This window comes from Pan paniscus, chromosome 22 (genome assembly GCF_029289425.2).
Source record: "Pan paniscus chromosome 22, NHGRI_mPanPan1-v2.0_pri, whole genome shotgun sequence".
Lineage (NCBI taxonomy): Eukaryota > Metazoa > Chordata > Mammalia > Primates > Hominidae > Pan > Pan paniscus.
In genome coordinates this window covers 19,760,539-19,778,951 of record NC_073271.2, presented here as the reverse complement: position 1 = coordinate 19,778,951, position 18,413 = coordinate 19,760,539, and the positions used below count along the sequence as shown (strand labels likewise).

The following is an 18,413-nucleotide window of genomic DNA, read 5'->3' as shown; positions in this document are numbered from 1 at the left end:
AGCCTGAGAGCTGTTCTTAATTTAAGTATAATTTTCCCTCTGGAGAGACTTGAAATGAGAAAGTGTTTTTATTTTTTTAATACAACAAATCCTGGCTCCATTAGTTTTAACTTTTCTTAGTTGATCTTTCTCCTCTCACATTTTTTTTTTACAGTCAATCAAACATTAGGTATTATTTTCAGTAATCTTCCTGAAAATCCTCTTAGCTAGATCACCACATTTATTTTGTACATTTCTATTTTCTATTTATAGCTACTACCTACAAAGTGTTTCCTTTCCTCCAGATTCCATTTTCTTTTTTTACTTTCTGATAAGCCATTACTGATAATTTTCTCAAGCCTTTTAGGCTTCTTCTAATACTAACCCCAAGGGTCTTCCAGCTTCTGCCTTTTTCTTTTCTCCAAAACCAGTGCCTCTTGTATCATGTTTCCCCAGCTGCTTGGCACTCTCTTACAAAAGCAGTACTGCAGTAGTAAGCTTCCTTAAAACTTAGCCTATTTAAACAACAGAAAATATACACATATTTTAGTCCATGAATTTGAATTTAGGAAGAGCACAAAGAAGATAATCTGTCTGTTCCATGAAACGTGAGCTGGGCAGCAGAGGACCATTTACAAAACCGTTCACTCACACATTGGCAAATTGGTATTGATTGACAGCTGGGAGTTAAGCTAGTGAGTTCTGTATAAATTCCCTTCATCAGGTTGGTGAAATTTCATTCTTTACCTAAATTGCTGCGATGTTTGTTTGTTTGCTTGCTTGGTTTTCTGAATGACTGCTGATTTTAGCCCCATGAGCAAGTGCAATAATGGTCCCAACATTCGAAGGGGCACTGCAGTCGATAAACATTTATAAAATATTTCCCTAATTCATCACATACTTTAAAATTATACTCACAGATCACTGTAGACTCTACCTCCTGGGCCCAAGCAATCCTCCTGCCTCAGCCTCCCAACTAGCTGGGACTATAGGCACCTGCCACCATACACCAAAACATAATTATTTTATGTTTTGCAGAGATGGGGTCTCCCTATGTTGCTCAGGCTGGTCCCAAACGTGTGGGCTCTAAGCAATCCTCCCACCGTGGCCTCCCAAAGTGCTGGGATTGTAGGCATAAGCCACTGGACCTAGCCAAAAAGTATTTTTTATTTAATACTTCATTATTTGTTTTCTTACATCCTTTAGCCCCTCTCATTATTCCACAAAATTGTTCACTGCGCATACATCTTTGTATAATCCTTTAAAATACATTCTTTTCAATTCTTCTATTTAAGGTAATTGTTTTGTTAACCTGATTAGTAATTAAATCATCTTGAATACAAAAATCTTAATTTTATAAAACATATTTTGTATTTTAGACAAGCCCTTGTTTTTTAATTCAAATATCACTATTTTGCTACCTATTTGTTATCTATATTGTTATTATAAATTGATTCATTTCTTAGAAAGCATTTTTTTCTCAAATAGGAATAACTCACAATTGCATTTTCTCCTCTATTAAGTGTGTTCAGATGGAGATTAGACTATTTTGTGTCCAACTACACTCCACCAATATTGTCAAAAGAGGCTAAATTTTCTGAACTTATAGCAGAGACTCTGGTACAAAGAATATTTATAGTTTTCAAATATTTTACTGTGAATACAAATTATCTCAATATATTAGTTTTCTAAACATACATTGTAAAATATAACAAATGTAAGGCTGTCTGGCCGGGCATGGTGGCTCACACCTGTAATCCCAGCACTTTGGGAAGCTGAGGCAGGAGGATCATGAGGTCAGGGGATCAAGACCATCCTGGCTAGCATGGTGAAACCCTGTCTCTACTAAAAACACAAAAAAATTAGCCAGGCGTAGTGGTGGGTGCCTGTAATCCCAGCGACTCGGGAGGCTGAGGCAGGAGAATCGCTTGAACCCGGGAGGAGGTGGTTGCAGTGAGCCGAGATCGTGCCACTGCACTCCAGCTTGAGTGACAGAGGAGCAAGACTCTGTCTAAAAAAAAAGGAAGGCTGTGCTATAAGAGTAATATAAATTGTTTTTTATCCACAGACGTCTGTAGTCACCATTCAGGTTACACTATTATAAGTTGTGATATACATAATTACATAGTATTACTATTCCATGAACAGGGTGGTAGGAAGTATATATTAAGTATCTTATCTCATATGAATTAATAATCCTATATTTTCTATTTTATGTAATTTTTTTTGCATTTTCCCTCTGGGAATAGATTTTGGATAAATATTTTCTATATACTTTTCTACACTTTTCTACCTTATATGGGAACAATATTAGTAATTGTAAACTCATTAGGTGACTGATGATCATACTGCATTTGTATGAAAGATATAAATTTTAAAAATATATAAATGCTTTAAAAATATTATCATTATTATTTCCTTATTTAATTTAGACTTTTCCTTTTGTTGTAGATTTTTCATATGTGTTAAAACTTCTTTTTGGCTGGGCGTGGTGGCTTACACCTGTAATGCCAGCACTTTGGGAGGCTGAGGTCAGCAGATCACAAGGTCAAGAGATCGAGACCTAGTCTGGCCAACATGGTGAAACCCCATCTCTACTAAAAATACAAAAATTAGCCAGGCGTGGTGGCACTTGCCTGTAATCCCAGCTACTCTGGAGACTGAGGCAGGAGAATCACTTGAACCCAGGAGGCAGAGGTTGCAGTGAGCCGAGATTTTGCCACTGCAGTCCAGCCTGGCAACAGAGCGAGAGAGACTCCATCTCAAAAAAAAAAAAACAAAAACAAAAACAAAAACAAACAAAAAAACAAAACAAAAAAAAACTTCTTTTCTACATCCTCTAATTTTTTTTCAGTAATATTTTTTTAAAGTGTGCACACAATTCAAACTAATTCCAAAGCTATCACTCTTCCCCTATTTTAACCCATATTATTAAAGTGTTTATTTATTTATTTATTGAGGCAAATACTTCCCATCTGTTTCTCTAGTACCTGTAATTGGCACTTTCTGTCGAATCAGCCTGCTGGGTAAAGTGCTCAAACTTGAAGAGTCTTATTTAAAGTGCTCCCAGGAAATTCAGTTATTATAAGTAATCTACAGAATTCAAAAGGAGTGTATGACCGAATATAAAATAGACAACATCAGATTGCTGCAAAGTAGAATATGTTTGAAGAGAACATGTGTAGTTGACTGAATTTTTTTTCTGTCTTTTTTTTCCTGCCTAATAATTATTTATTTGTTTCCTTAATAATTTTCCTCTGATACACATGACACGTAGTGAACAAGAGTGAAAACAAATCACAACAAGATTATAGTAAAATAATGAAAATTGCCCCAATCCTGTTTGCATTTTCTCTGTAGTCTTTAATCAGGTTTATTTCATATGGCTTCTTAAATGAACTATGGGATGTTGTTCAATGCAATGTGTGGCTGTGAATATAAACAGCAAATGATACAAATGAACTGTCTTTCTTAATCTTTTTGACATGCCCAACTAGGAGGGTTATGAGGGAAAACAGAACTAATGCAATAAACATAAGGAAATAAAAAGAAAGGAAAACAAAACAGAAACAATAAATTCAAAGTGAATCAGACATGTGCTCATAAAGTGCTTCCTGGCAATTTCACTACCAGTCATCAGAATGTCTGAGGAGCAGCAAAAAGTTGGGTGTTGGGATTCTTGCTTTGTGGCCTCACTATGAAAATTAATGCTAGTGAAACCAAGCTCAAAGGATTTTCTTTATCTTGCCAGGTACTTTCTGAATTTTTAAGAAAATCAGAAGCCAATATAAATTACCAGTTATATTTCTAGTATTGGAAGAGTTTTTTTTTCTTTTTTTTTTAGACGGAGTCTTGCTCTGCCGCCCAGGCTGGAGTGCAGTGGCATGATCTTGGCTCACTGCAAGCTCCATCTCCTGGGTTCATGCCATTCTCCTGCCTCAGCCTCCCAAGTAGCTGGGACTAGAGGCGCCTGCCCCCACACTCAGCTAAATTTTTTGTATTTTTAGTAGAGACAGGGTTTCACCGTGCTAGCCAGGATGGTCTTGATCTCCTGACCTCATGATCCGCCCACCTAGGCCTCCCAAAGTGCTGGGATTACAGGTGTGAGCCACCGCACCCGGCCTGGAAGAATATTAAATTCATTTGTTCATTGTAATGTCTCTTTACTAACATTATCTCAAGACTGAATAAAAGTATTTCAGAATGATAAATAGCATAAAAATGTAAATATAAATTAATGAAAAAATTTATGTATTTATCAATTGTTCAGCCCACAATATTGTGGTAATTATTATGTTAAATGATAATTAAAAATACTATGATATTGCCATTATCAGAAGAGCAATCATTAGATCCATTACCTATAATAACCATCAGATACTTGGTTGATACATTGAAAGTAATTGGTTTTATGAACATGAATATTAAAGTCATAATTAGATAATTATCTTCATCTTAAGGCAATAGTCAATATCTCTTTTCAATTCCAGAATCTTAAAATAGACAATATTTTAAAATATTTATATAATCTATATGATAAAGTAAAATATTTGCGCCAACCATCTGAAAAGTTTACTAAATTCTATGTGGTTTAATAATTTATATGGAGAATTGATGTTTTTCTCATATTTAAGTATCACTGCATATAATATTCACAATATTGTATATCATATTTAAAGCTGTGCATGAAAACCTGACTCAAGTGTGCCAGAAAACTGTTGACACTCTTACCTTCCTGCATTGGTTTAGTTTTTGCTAAACTGTTGATACCCTTATACAAGTAACTCCATAAATCAATGCAGATGACAAATTCAAGCATCGTTGATACTTCCTGTTCTCACTCTGTTTATTTTCTTATATTTGACTCATGCTTACTATAATATTGGGAGCTGTTTTGATATAAAGTCTTATTTATTGCTAAGTCTGTGATCTTAATATAGGAATACAAAGAACTAAAGTGAATTATAACATCTACAAAACCCTCAGGCAGTATAGCACATTTTGAAGTCATGTTCAATACAATAATAAATTCATCAAATGTTTCATTTAAAAATCATTCAGTAACTGACTTCTTTGGCATTGCCAGTGAAGTACTTACTTCAATGGTTAGAATATGTTAGTATTCCAGTTCTTATAGGAAAATCTTCCTATTGCAACTGGAGAGGCTCAAAAATAACCCTTTCTATGTTTCTCATAAAATATTAAAGTTTTAAAATATTTTCTCACCTGGTTTCAATTTGGGAAAAAAGTAAAAATGGATATCTTATAAGAAATAATAAGAAATATGGAGATTGTTATTTGTGCAAACTCAATTGAGATCTAGTTGTAAAGGTAAAACTGCAAGGCTGTCAATTAAAAAACAATAAACATATTCAAATGTACATAAGTATGGAGAACCCACTTTAGAGGTTTAGATTAAAAAAGAATGAAGAAAGTGTGGTAGCTAAGAGTATATAAGAGTTTGAGTGAGGTCTTTTTTAACCATTCTAGAACTTGTTAGCTATCTGATCTTACTTCTACTTAATCTTTTCTCTGATTAGAGGCCTTTGAGAAAAAAAATAGGCATTTCTCCAGTTCATCTCTGAGCTCTACGATGTATTCTACAGTAAAACACATTTTTCATTTCCTTCAAATACTACTGCTAATGCAACATATCAAAATATAACTTAAGTATTTGATTAGCACTGTATTGGTTTCCTATTGCTGCTGTGAAAATTGTCACAAATTTAGTAGCTTAACACAAATCATTATCTTACAGTTCTGGAGACCTGAAGTCCAACAGGCATCTCACAGTGTTAAAATCAAGGTGTGAGCAGGGTCATGTTCCCACTGGAGATTCAATGAAGAATATGCTTACTTTTTTCAGGGGTGGCACCTTCTACCCCTTCGCTTTATGGCCCTTTTAGGCAGCAACAGCATCACTAAGACCTCTGCTCTGTCTTTGTTATCTCCTTTTCTGATTTCCTATTTCTCTCATAAAGACTTTGTGATTACATTGGTCCTATCCAGATAGTCCAGAATATTCTCCCCATCTCAGGATCTTTATATTAATCACTCCTGTAAATTCCCTTTTGCTGGAGATTAGGTATTAAACATCTTTGCAGAAATTAACACTATTCTTACAAGTGAATTATACGTTCAATTTTATTTACTAAATCAATGTAAGGTGTCAATGGCTTGTACTCAACAGATCACACCCAACCTTGTCTTTTTTTAAAATTTTTTCGGAGATAGGGTCTCACTCTGTCACGCAGGCTGTGATCATGGCTTACTACATGAATTACAGCCTGGAATTCCTGGTCTCAAGGAATCGTCCCGCCTTAGCCTCCCACAGCCTGCCATTTTTTCCCCCTACATTTTAAAAAAATAAGTATTTCATAAACTTTGCCTTTCCACTAAATTTCTGCTTTTAAGATGAGAGGCTTGGCAGAGTTAAGTATTAACCAATTAAGCTATTCTTCAGGGTTAAAAAGAGTGACAGAAAAATTAATGATTATTTATCAAGATTATTTTAACCTCAAAAAACTAGCTGTTTAACCATTAAAGTCATTTCAGAATGATCCCTTAGTTCTCTTTCTTTCTTCTCTCTGTTTTTCTCTCTCTGTCCTCTTAGAAAATTAGCTTTTACCAAATTTTGTAGATACAGATGCAATACATATAATTAGAAATAATGTTGTATATTTTTATGATTATATCATTCACATAAACTATAAATTGTGAATAAAATAATTGCATTGGTAAAGAAATTAATCTAAATAAAAGAACAAGGATTCACAATGATATTATGTCATTGTGCCTTCCTAACTGTCAGAAAATGAGAATTGCTTTTGATCAGACCCTATCACTTGCATTTTCTTGCCCTTCCGTGATTGTCTTTCCTCCAACGCCCTCTTCCAGCATCTCAGTAACTAATACAGAAAGGACTACGAGCAATCCTGAATCCAACAGAGTGCATCTCTTCATTTCAGGCATGTTGCATTTAAATGATTATAATTTGTCCGTAGTAACTCCCTAAAACTAAAAGAGCCACCTCAATATTCCACATCTTTTAAAGAGCAGAACAAGTCCTATTTCCTTGAAAAAAAAATTCACACAGCTTGTAAACTGCATCAGTCTCCGCTTTCTTGAGTCTCCTTCAGAAACACAAGTTATCTTTTCCTGTTTACGTACTCTCTCATACTGTATTATTACTGCTATGACTCTTTCTCTAAGCTCTGTGAGGCCTGAGCTCTTAAATTGTGCTTTTTAAAATCTGACCTAACATCAGTCAAAAAGTTAGGCATATAGAAAACCAAAAAATCTCATTCTATATGGTAAGGAAATAGACCTCATTAATTTATAGTTATACATAATGTTATTTTCTCTCCAAATATTTTTCTATGGTGTTGAGTAAAACACTATCAAAAACAACTTTTCTGGAAGTAATTTAATTGCCTCTAGTTGATTAATATTTATTTTTAATAAACGTATTACTCATATTCTGAACACAAAATATTTTAACACAATCATATTCCTATCAATATTTTTAAAGACAATAATCCTTTAGTTTCTACTAAAATTGCCATTTTATAAGTTAATATTAATATTTTAAAAATATTGTTCCATAAAACATAAAACTGACATCTCTTTAGATGAAAGTAATGAGAAACATCTACCCATTAGCATATAGAAAATGTCAATCACTATTTCTAAAGATATTTTAAGTAAACAACTATTTTATAGGTACGTTTGGGAGACCTTCTTATAATTTAGGTAAAATCCTCCTACACATTTCTTTTATTGCTTTCTTTAGATGAATGCTAGAAATGTGCAGATTTAATGCTAATATATTAAATTATTATTCATTTAAGACATTCCAAATATTGTAGGTTTTCTTTTTAGCAAAGTCTGTAGTTGAGGCATTAACATTTATTACATGTAGTCACCTATGTAATGGCACTCAGTTTGAAAAACATCAAGTTAATTCTTGATTGTTAGAGGTGACTCAGTATCTCTAATATATTTTAAAAGATGACCTCAATTCAAGAAAAATGTCAACATAGCCATTTAAAGAATTTTGCAAGAAAGAAGTTTTAAGCAGGATTGAATTTTTCCAATAATGTAGTCAAAGCACTGCTCAAATCTGGTAGAAGAAACGGCAGTAACATTTCTTTAGTTTTTGTTCTGTGAAATCCGTGGCCAAGATAAGACTTTTTCCCTTGTCACTTTTCGTCATATTCTGAAAAGATTGTAGCCAGAGTATGTTCAAGCCTAAATTTAATAAAATATATTAAACATATGATGCTTATACTTTTGCGAATGTTGATCATTTTTTGTTATTTGAGATCATTCACATATATACAAATTAATCAAAGTATTTTAAGGTGAAAAAACTATTTTTGTGGTTAAAGACAATTTGTGAAACAACATGCTTACATTTCTCAGATTTCAGTTTAATAGTAATTGAATTCTGATTCCATTCCCAGGAAACCACATTATTTTAAGACATTGCTTATGCCACTTTTCACCATTTTTGCAGGTACTGCTCTGAAGTCGCCATGACCTCTAACCTAGATGGCTGCAGTACCTACTACGACTTCTCCCTGCCTCCACCTTTGCCTCTCTACATTCTATTCTCAACAAAGCAACCAGGGTGATTCACTTGAAACATACAAGTCACATCATGTCACCTCGTGTTACTCTAATAGATTTTCATCTTCTCAGGATGGAAGTGAAGAGTTATTAGAATACCATAAAGAGACTATGTTATGTGTTCCCTAAATGCCACCCCCCTACTATACTGGTTTCATATTATACTCTCACCCTTTCTCTTTCTGCTCTAAGCTGTTAGTTGTCTTGTTGTGTCTCCACCATAATATATATGTTGCTAACTCATGGCCTTTATGCATATGGTCCTGATAATCTTCTTCCTCAGATAATGTTTCACACTCACTTTATCCTTCAGGCGTTTCTGCTATATGTCACCTATCAGTGAAATCTACACTGGCCACCATATAGCATGCCCCCATCCTCCAACCATGCCTTGGCACCATCTCCCCAATTTATTGCTTTAATTTTCCTCATACAATTTATTGCCACTTGACTCTACACATATTTACTCATTATCTGTTTATTGCCAGTCAATCACCAGAATATTTAATGAATACAGAATAAATATGTGTTAAATGAATGAAAAAATTAATACATAAAAGACAGGAGTTGAGTTTTACTTCTATACCAGAGGCAGATAATCAAAAGCCCTCTGACTAAATCTAGCCAGCCATTTGCTTTCTATAAGTACATAAAATTTTATTGAAAAGAGTCCTCCAAATTTGTTAACATGTTGTTTATGGCAACTTTCGCACAATGGCAGAGTTGAATAGTTTTGACAGAATGGGAAGTTAGCAAAGACAAAAATATTAAGTGCCTCCTTAAAGAAAAGGTTTGCTCACCTTTTAACTTTTGTTAAACCTTCATATAAATGACTTTTATTCTACTCTTCACTTTCAAATGGGCAAGAGTAGCTGTTTTTGTATCATTCAATGTTTTCAGCAAGTGATTGAAATAAGATTTTGGTAATTTGTGGGAACCAAGATTTACCTTAGGTAAGGGAACGTAGTTTTGGAATCACAATTTTCACATGAAAATTGGTGACTGCATAATGAGAAGTTTCATATTTCTGTAACCATTCTCTGGGAAGTATTCCCTAACTATACCGATAAAACTGATAGAAAAATACCACAGGCTAGCCATTTAATGAAAGATGTTTAAGAGATCATTTGAAAAATAAAAGGGAAGCAATTTGGATGTGAGAGATGACATTTTACTCAGATATGTTGCTTTATCTTTCATCTTCCTCAACTTACATGGACAAGGACATGTGATGTTTAGTTCCACTGAGCAATTAAATATTTAATGAGAAAGAACACTAATTGGTAGGTAATGCTCTCATTGATTGTTTCCTAACCAGTTAGTAATTGCATATAAAAGTCGTGTATTAGGGACTTAATTAACAATACAAATTACTCTGCCAGAAATGGAATATCATTATCACAGAATTTATGTTGAAGCTGTCTTCATTTTCCCCTATGGTTTTGAAACCTTAGTAGAAGAAAGGACACTAAATTTAAGTTGACTATTTCCATGTTTTTTTTTTTCTAAATCCATTTGATTGTTCAATTGCTAAAGCCATGTATTCTTTAAGATCTGTGCTTATATGTAGAATATCTTGAGGGAATATGATTTACTGCCCCAGTTTCTGGAAAATGAACTAATATGATAAATGAAATAGGATGAAGTTCTTGGATGGAAAAAATCAAATTGTCAATAATTTTACATTTAGTCTTAAGAAACCTATGCCATTATTAACAAATCTAACAAAAGAAAGAATACAATAAAAGAACTTTTATCTTAAAATTGATGATTTTGAATTTTGTGATAATTCAGTTAAACAACTACCTCTGAATTTTCTTTATTTGGCTTAGTGTATTATTATAAGTTGCCCTTACTTGTATTCCCTGTATAGGTTAAGACTTATAACTTTCCCACCCATTCCAAAAGACTCCCTTTGTGGCCCAGACCACTAACTGCTCTTTATCTCAATAGTTAACCACTATCCTGATACATAATCAAGTCCTTGAATTTCTTTATGTTTTGTCAAGCAAATGTGTATCCTGAGACACCAGAATACAGTTTTCCCCATTTTTGCTGTGTCTAAATCTCCATCCTTTTCTTTTCCTTTTTCTTCTTTTTTTTTAAGAAACTGTAAAGTTTGCCTTGGAAAGTTTTCCTGAATCTGAGTCAGGCTGATTATAAACTCATGGTACACTTTAATATATTTCAGAAAAAGATTTGATTAAAGTCTTTAGATGATTTCCTTTAACAAGAGGCTCAGTATATCTGCCTTCTGGCTTTCATTTTTATTTTTCTCCCAGCCATTTATTGCCTGCTAGTTGTTCATTTCATCTTCCATTTGGTGTTAAAAAGTGGTTGCAATTTAATTCTATCATTTTATTTTTTCAGGTGTAATAATTTTGCGAAGGAATACTACCTTCCATCTACTATTTGATTATCCAATGATACAGTTCATACAGGAAAGGTGGAAAAATCATCTCGATCCTTTCTGTCATTTAATCAGTTTTCCAAAAGTGATTTGGATCACTGTTTTTTCAGCAGTTGATCAATTATTAGTTTTCACATTTATATAAACTCATGGATTTATGATGAGTTTCAATTCATTGTGCCTCTTATCCTTATTGAAGTTCAATTTGTCTCATCTATGATGAGCAAAACATCAGCAGGTTGGCTCTTGAATTCTTCAGGCATGATCCTAGCGGTCATTGATAGCTTCCTTGCTATCTGTTTTGTCAAGATGGTCTATACTCAATCTTGTACATTTTCTTCCATAGGCATGAACACATCCATTTCTCCACAAAACACATTATCTTTTAAATTGGACAGTACTGCAATCTGAGTTTATTATATTTTCTAGTTCTTTTCAGGGGATTTAAGATTAATAGATAAAGACAAAGTTACACAGATAAAAGCTTGTGAGTCCATACTGATATCTCCATCTTCATTTCCAATTCAAAATTATAAGATTTTTGCAAGACTTCTTCTATATTACCTCTTTGTTGCAATTCATATGCCTTGATAATTCTGGCTCTCAAAATACAAGAGATGATAGAATGAGAATATCCTGTAATTACTCATTTGCTTGATTTCTCATTGTACATACAACTGTCTCAGAATAACAATACTAATACTATCATCTCAATTATGATTACTAACAAGAGTTTTGTTATTTTGTCTTGCATTTCTCTGTTCTCCAATTTATATTATTTCTACATTGATGATTTGTATCTTCTTTCCTTGTTCCTGATCAGTCTGACTAGAAGATTATAAATTGTATTAATCTTCTCAAAGTATACATTTGGGGTAAATTGATTTTATTTATCTATTGTTTGTAGGGTCAAGTATTCTAAGTGTGACGTGTAGATCAGTGTGGCTTTCTCTCATGCTTTCCTGTCAGCCTTGCTGACTTTATTTTATTTTTGTTTTCTAGGCCTTCAGCTATTCATCCATTAAAGGTCAAACAAAAATTGCTCCTCAATGTCTTCCTATCTATTTTTAAGGTGGTTTTAAAATAAAATATATTCCTTATTTTAAAAGATTTTACTCATTTATGATTACAAGTTAATTGCCAAGTGAGCTTAAATATGGCTTGAATGTTTCTCAACAGATAGCTTTAAGTAGGTAAGTTTACCAATGGTTCATTAAACAAAAAAGATTTAGTTATAATCCTGAACTGTAATGATATAATTTACTAACACTTTAGAACAGTGCCTAGTACATGGTAGGAGCTCAAGAAATGTTAGCCAATATTATTTTCATCTTTTTTAAACTAAAAATGCCCATGTATGTGATGCTGTTTGTGAAATACTTGTCATGTGTATTGTAAACTGTTTTTTGGAAATAAATAGCTCAGATGAGGTAATCGTAAAGTTTTCATTAATGTGACTTCCAAGCCAGTTTTATACTACAGTCACTGAAAATAATAGGTATGTGACAGATTTTGCTTAGAAAACATTTCTAAATTAATAGAATAAAATAGAGAACCATTTGAAATTATTTTTAATAGAAATCTGCGAGGTTGGGATTTATGTTAATGTGGTCCCCCATTGTAGCCCCAAGGGTTCCACGTAGAAGCTGAGAATTAGCTATATTAGAAAGAAATAATTTCATAGTGACTATTTTTAAAAACAATAATTTCAAGTTTCATGAAACTATGCAGGAGTTTTGAAAGTGTTTCCCAAGTTAGAGCTCAAAATATTTTTCTTTTAAAAGTGAAATAAAAAAGTTTGATATAATAAAAAATTAAATAAGGCCAATGTTTGACCTTTGAAAATTGAGACAATGATAAGAAAGAAAAGGTTATCGAAAAATACAGAGACAGAGTTGAAGGAAAAAATCATTTATGAAAAAAAGAAAACTGATACAAAAATGGGTATTAACAAACTATAATGTACCATACAGTGTAATGTTTGGAAATAAAGTTAATAATAAATTCATTGAAATAGTATGGAAGTTTATATATTTTCATTGTATTTATGAAAGAGAAACACCTATTCATTGTCATCTTTTTACTACATTTAAACAGTAAGTTACATTATGTGTCCACTGCTACTGACAGCCATAAATTAATCAGTTTAAGATGACATTTCAAAACTTAATACCCAAGTTTTGTCACCATTATGTAAAGGTTAAAATGATATGTCAACGCCTTCTTGGAGCAACTGAAAGGCTAGCAATAAGCAATAGTTCAAGCCTCATGACAGTTGACACCAGATTTCCTTGTGATCCCCTTCAAAACTACCAGAATGTTATATTACTTCCAACTACAGTTGTATTTTTCATATACATTTCATGACTTCAACATTTTGTCTTAATCATAATCTTTTATAGCTAGACTTATTTAACTTTACATTAGTTTTACCTTGATCATTTTTATGTGCAAATTCTAAAGGGGATGTTTAAATATAAATCTTACTGAGTGCATTACTTACCTTGACTCTTAGCTTGTTGGGATCGGTCATTGGACCCGTTATCTGCTCCTGTCGCTTTAGCCTCCTAACTCTTAGCCACTATGTGTGAGAGCATCTCCATCCACATTGGCCAGCCTGGTGTCCAGACAGGCAGCTCCAGCTGGTAACTCTACTGCCTGGAACATGGCATCCAGCACCATGGCCAGATGCCAAGTGACAAGACAAGACAATTTGAGGGGGAGATGACTCCTTTAACACCTTCTTCAGTGAGACAGGCACTGAAAAGCATGTGCCCAGGACCGTGTTTGTAGACCTGGAACCCACAGTTATTAACACAGTTTACCCTGACACCTACTAGCCACCTCTTCCACCCTGAGAAGCTCATCCCAGACAAGGAAGATGCTGCCAATGGCTATGCATGAGGCCACTACATCATTGACAAGGAGATCGTTGACCTCATCTTGGACTGAGTTCACAAGCTGGCTGATCAGTGCACAGATCTTTAGGGCTTCTTAGTTTTCCACAGTTTTGGTGAACAGACTGGTTCTGGGTTCAACTCCCTGCTGATGGTATGTCTTTCTGTTGATTATGACAAGAAGTCCAAGCTGCAGTTCTCCATTTACTCAGCAACCCCCCATCCTCCAAGTTTCCACAGCAGTAGTTGAGCTCTACGACTCCATCCTCACCACCCACACCACCCTGGAGCACTCAGATTGTGCCTTCATAGTAGACAGTGAGGCCATCTATGACATCTACCATTTGGTTATCCAATGATATAGTTCATATAGGGAAGGTTGAAAAATCACCTTGACCCTTTCTATCATTTAATCAGTTTTCCAAAAGTGATTTGGATGACTTTTGGTATATACCCAAATGACTATAAATCATGCTGCTATAAAGACACATGCACACGTATGTTTATTGCGGCATTATTCACAATAGCAAAGACTTGGAACCAACCCAAATGTCCAACAATGATAGACTGGATTAAGAAAATATGGCACATATACACCATGGAATACTATGCAGCCATAAAAAATGATGAGTTCATATCCTTTGTAGGGACATGGATGAAATTGGAAACCATCATTCTCAGTAAACTATCGCAAGAACAAAAAACCAAACACCGCATATTCTCACTCATAGGTGGGAATTGAACAATGAGATCACATGGACACAGGAAGGGGAATATCATACTCTGGGGACTGTGGTGGGGAGGGGGGAGGGGGGAGGGATAGCATTGGGAGATATACCTAATGCTAGATGACGAGTTAGTGGGTGCAGCGCACCAGCATGGCACATGTATACATATGTAACTAACCTGCACAATGTGCACATGTACCCTAAAACTTAAAGTATAATAAAAAAAAAAAAAAAAGAATTTCTTGGATGACTTTTGGAAAGCTCAATATTGAGTGTCCAAACTACACTAACCTTAACCATCTCATTGGCCAGATTGTGTCCTCTATCACTGCTTCCCTCAGATTTGATGGAGCCCTGAATATTGATCTGACAGAATTCCAGACCAATCTAGTGCCATATACCCACATCCACTTCCCTCTGGCCATGTGTGCCCCTGTCATCTCTGCTGAAAAAGCCTGCCATGAACGGTTTTCTGTAGTAGAGATCACCAATGCTTATTTTGAGCCAGCCAACCAGATGGTAAGATGTGATCCACACCATGGTAAATACATAACTTGCAGCCTATTGTACCCTGGTGACATGGTTCCCAAAGACTTCAGTGCTGCCACTGACACCATCAAAAACAAATGCAGCATCCAGTTTGTGGATTGCTGTCCCTCTAGCTTCAAGGTTGGCATTAGTTACCAACTTCCCACTGTGGTACCTGTTGGAGACCCGGCCAAAGGACAGAGAGCTGTGTGCATACTGAGCAACATCACAGCCATTGCTGAGGTGTGGGCTCACCTGGACCGCAAGTTTTACCTGATGTATGCCAAGTTCCTTTGTTCACTATTCCGTGGGTGAAGGGATGGAGGAAGGAGAGTTTTCCGAGGCCCACAAGGACATAGTTGTCCTTAAGAAGGATTATTAAGTGGTTAGTGTGGATTCTGTTGAAGAAGAGGGTGAGAAGGAAGGAGAGGAATACTAATTATCCATTGCCTTCAGCCCTGCAGCATGTTATACCCCCAGAATTTCAGCTTCAACATCAGCTGACAGACATCAGACTTTTTGGTTAGGTCGTTTTCACTCAGCAGTGATCATGTCTTTTCCATGTGTACCTGTACAATTTTTTCTTCATGTCTCAAAGTAAAGGCTTTAGAATAAAAAATGAATAAAATAAATAAACATGAATATTATTCAATTACACAGGATATGTTTTAGTTTCATGAAGAGATTAATGTAGCCCCTATAAGTAATGAGAATTCATACCACTGTTCACTGGATTTGAATATATAGTTATTTTATGTTTTGGCAAACATAAAATATGAGAAAGATCAGAATAGAAGATGAATGTATATTAATAAGGATAGTATTTTATGAGTACATAGGATCTGTTATATATCCCTATCCATTATGTAACTCAATCTATCATCTGTATCCAGGGTCTGCAAACAACATCCTCTAGGCCAAATCTGGCTTGCTGCCTGTTTTCATAAATAAATCTTTACTGAAACACAGCCATGCTCTTTTGTTTACACATTATCCATGATTGCTTACCTATTACAGTGGCAAAGTTGAGCAGTTATGACAAATCCACGAGCCATTTAAAATACATATAGCTGGTCAGGAATGGTGGCTCATGCCTGTAATCTCAACACTTCGGGAGCCCAAGGCAGGCAGATCAATGAGGCCAGGAACTTGAGACCAGACAGACCAACATGGCAAAACCCCATCTCTACTGAAAAAGTACAAAAATTAGCCAGGTGTGTAATTACAGCCGGGCACACACCTGTACTCTGGAGGCTGAGGCAAGAGAATCACCTGAGCCTGGGAGGCGGAAGCGGCAGTGAGCCGAGATAACATCACTGCACTCCAGCCTGGGCGAAAGACTGAGACCCTGTCTCAAATAAATAAATAAATAATAAAATAAAATACATATAGTCCTTTGCAGGAAAAAGTTTTCTTATGTCTAATCTGTAACATCAATATTAATATATGTATCTAATCATCTATCTAATCTCTTAATATATATGTATGCATACACAAATGTGTATGCATACGTATATATGTGTGTCTGAATGTATTTATACATACGTATATATTACTCTGAATATATTCATTCTTCCAAAAAGGGCTTCTGATGGCATACACATATGAAACAGAAATAACACTATAAAATAGAAGCAAGACAACAACAAAAATAACAAAAACCAAAAAGAGCAATATTTTTAAAATGATGATTTGTTCAATTTGAGCATTATTTTGGTATGAGATTTCTGGCAGATATGACAATAAACAAAATATTGAGCTACATTGTTCTAATTAGAAAATGTGGTAAATTAAAGCAAATTCAAAAGAACACAAGAGTAATTTCCTTCTTATAGTCTTCTGTAGATTTACGGATCACAGTCAAGTTGACCATAGAAATATAATCTCTCTCTGTTTTTATGAAGACTTGAGTTTTAATACAGAATGCCTTATAAAGCATATTTCCTGAGGGCTTTATCAATCAACAAATATACAATAAACTGAAGTTCACTTTATGTGATAGGAAAAAATCTATGATAATATAAGGAGACATATAATTTAATTTTGAAAATTAACATTTTTACATTTTCAGTAATAAAGGAAAATATTTGTAGTAACCTATTTAAATAGGATAAGTAAATATATATTTTGAGTGTCTTTTTTACTTTCTATTTTTTAATGCCTGAATGCTAAAGTTAACATGTATTTTCACACAAAAAAGTCTAATATGAAGGGTTTATATAAATGAGTTTAGTATTATTTTGACTCCATTTAGCTCAGAAAAATGTTGTCTTAAATTGTAAGGGTGAAAATAATACAAAAACTAAGAACTGTTGATTGATAGCGCCCTAATCTTTCCCTCGTAAGAAGGAAAATCAATGCACTTATAATTTCTTATTGAGTTGCAACATTCTACAATAATATATTAACATAATTTTGGTCATGATGTTGACAACTCATGGATTAAAGTTGACTTTATGTGATGTGATTGTTATAAATATTAGATTTTTATTTTCTCCATATTGCAATATATAATCTTATGTATTAAGTAGAATAACCAGGAGAAAAATATGTTTTTCATTATTTCATATAGAGAAGTTGGTAAGCTTTATACACTTGTTATTTGTTGTTAAAATATAAAGATGCAGCTAAGTGAAGAGAATAGAATCTTTTTTCTCAAGAAACTATGGCTATTATTATTAAATAATTATCTGGCTAAGTATAGTAATGCAGCAAAAAGATTTTTTAATGTACTCTTAATACTTAAGGGGAATAATAGAAAAAAAATATTGCCTCACTTCTTAAAAATGTCAACAGATATTTTACTACTGTTGTTAAAAACTCTCTTTGGAGCCAGCCACAGTGGCTCATACATGTAATTCCCACACTTTGGGAGGCTCTGGCGGCTGAATCATTTGGCCAGGAGTTTGAGACCAGCCTGGCCAACATGGTGAAACCCCTGTCTCTACTAAAAATACGGGAAAATTAGCCAGGCATGGGGGCATACACCTGTAATCCCATCTACTTGGGAGGCTGAGACACGAGAATTGCTTGAACTCAGGAGGCAGAAGTTGTGGAAGCTGAGATTGCACACTGCACTTCAGCCTGGGTGACAGAGCAAGAATCTGTCAAAAGACAAAACAAAACTCTTTGGCTAATTTGGCTGTACAACTGTGTCTACCACTGTCACATACTCTGTGAAAACATCACAGAGACCCGAATGTCAGTTTTCACAAGTGAGAAAGGAGACTCAGGGTGATA

The 18,413-nt window shown here is 34.4% G+C and overlaps 1 pseudogene; it reads left to right on the top strand.

The window, feature by feature from the left end:
• The first annotated feature begins 13,603 nt into the window (after positions 1 to 13,603).
• Positions 13,604 to 15,612, top strand: LOC100995183 (tubulin alpha-1A chain-like; annotated as a pseudogene).
• The last annotated feature ends 2,801 nt before the right edge of the window (positions 15,613 to 18,413 follow it).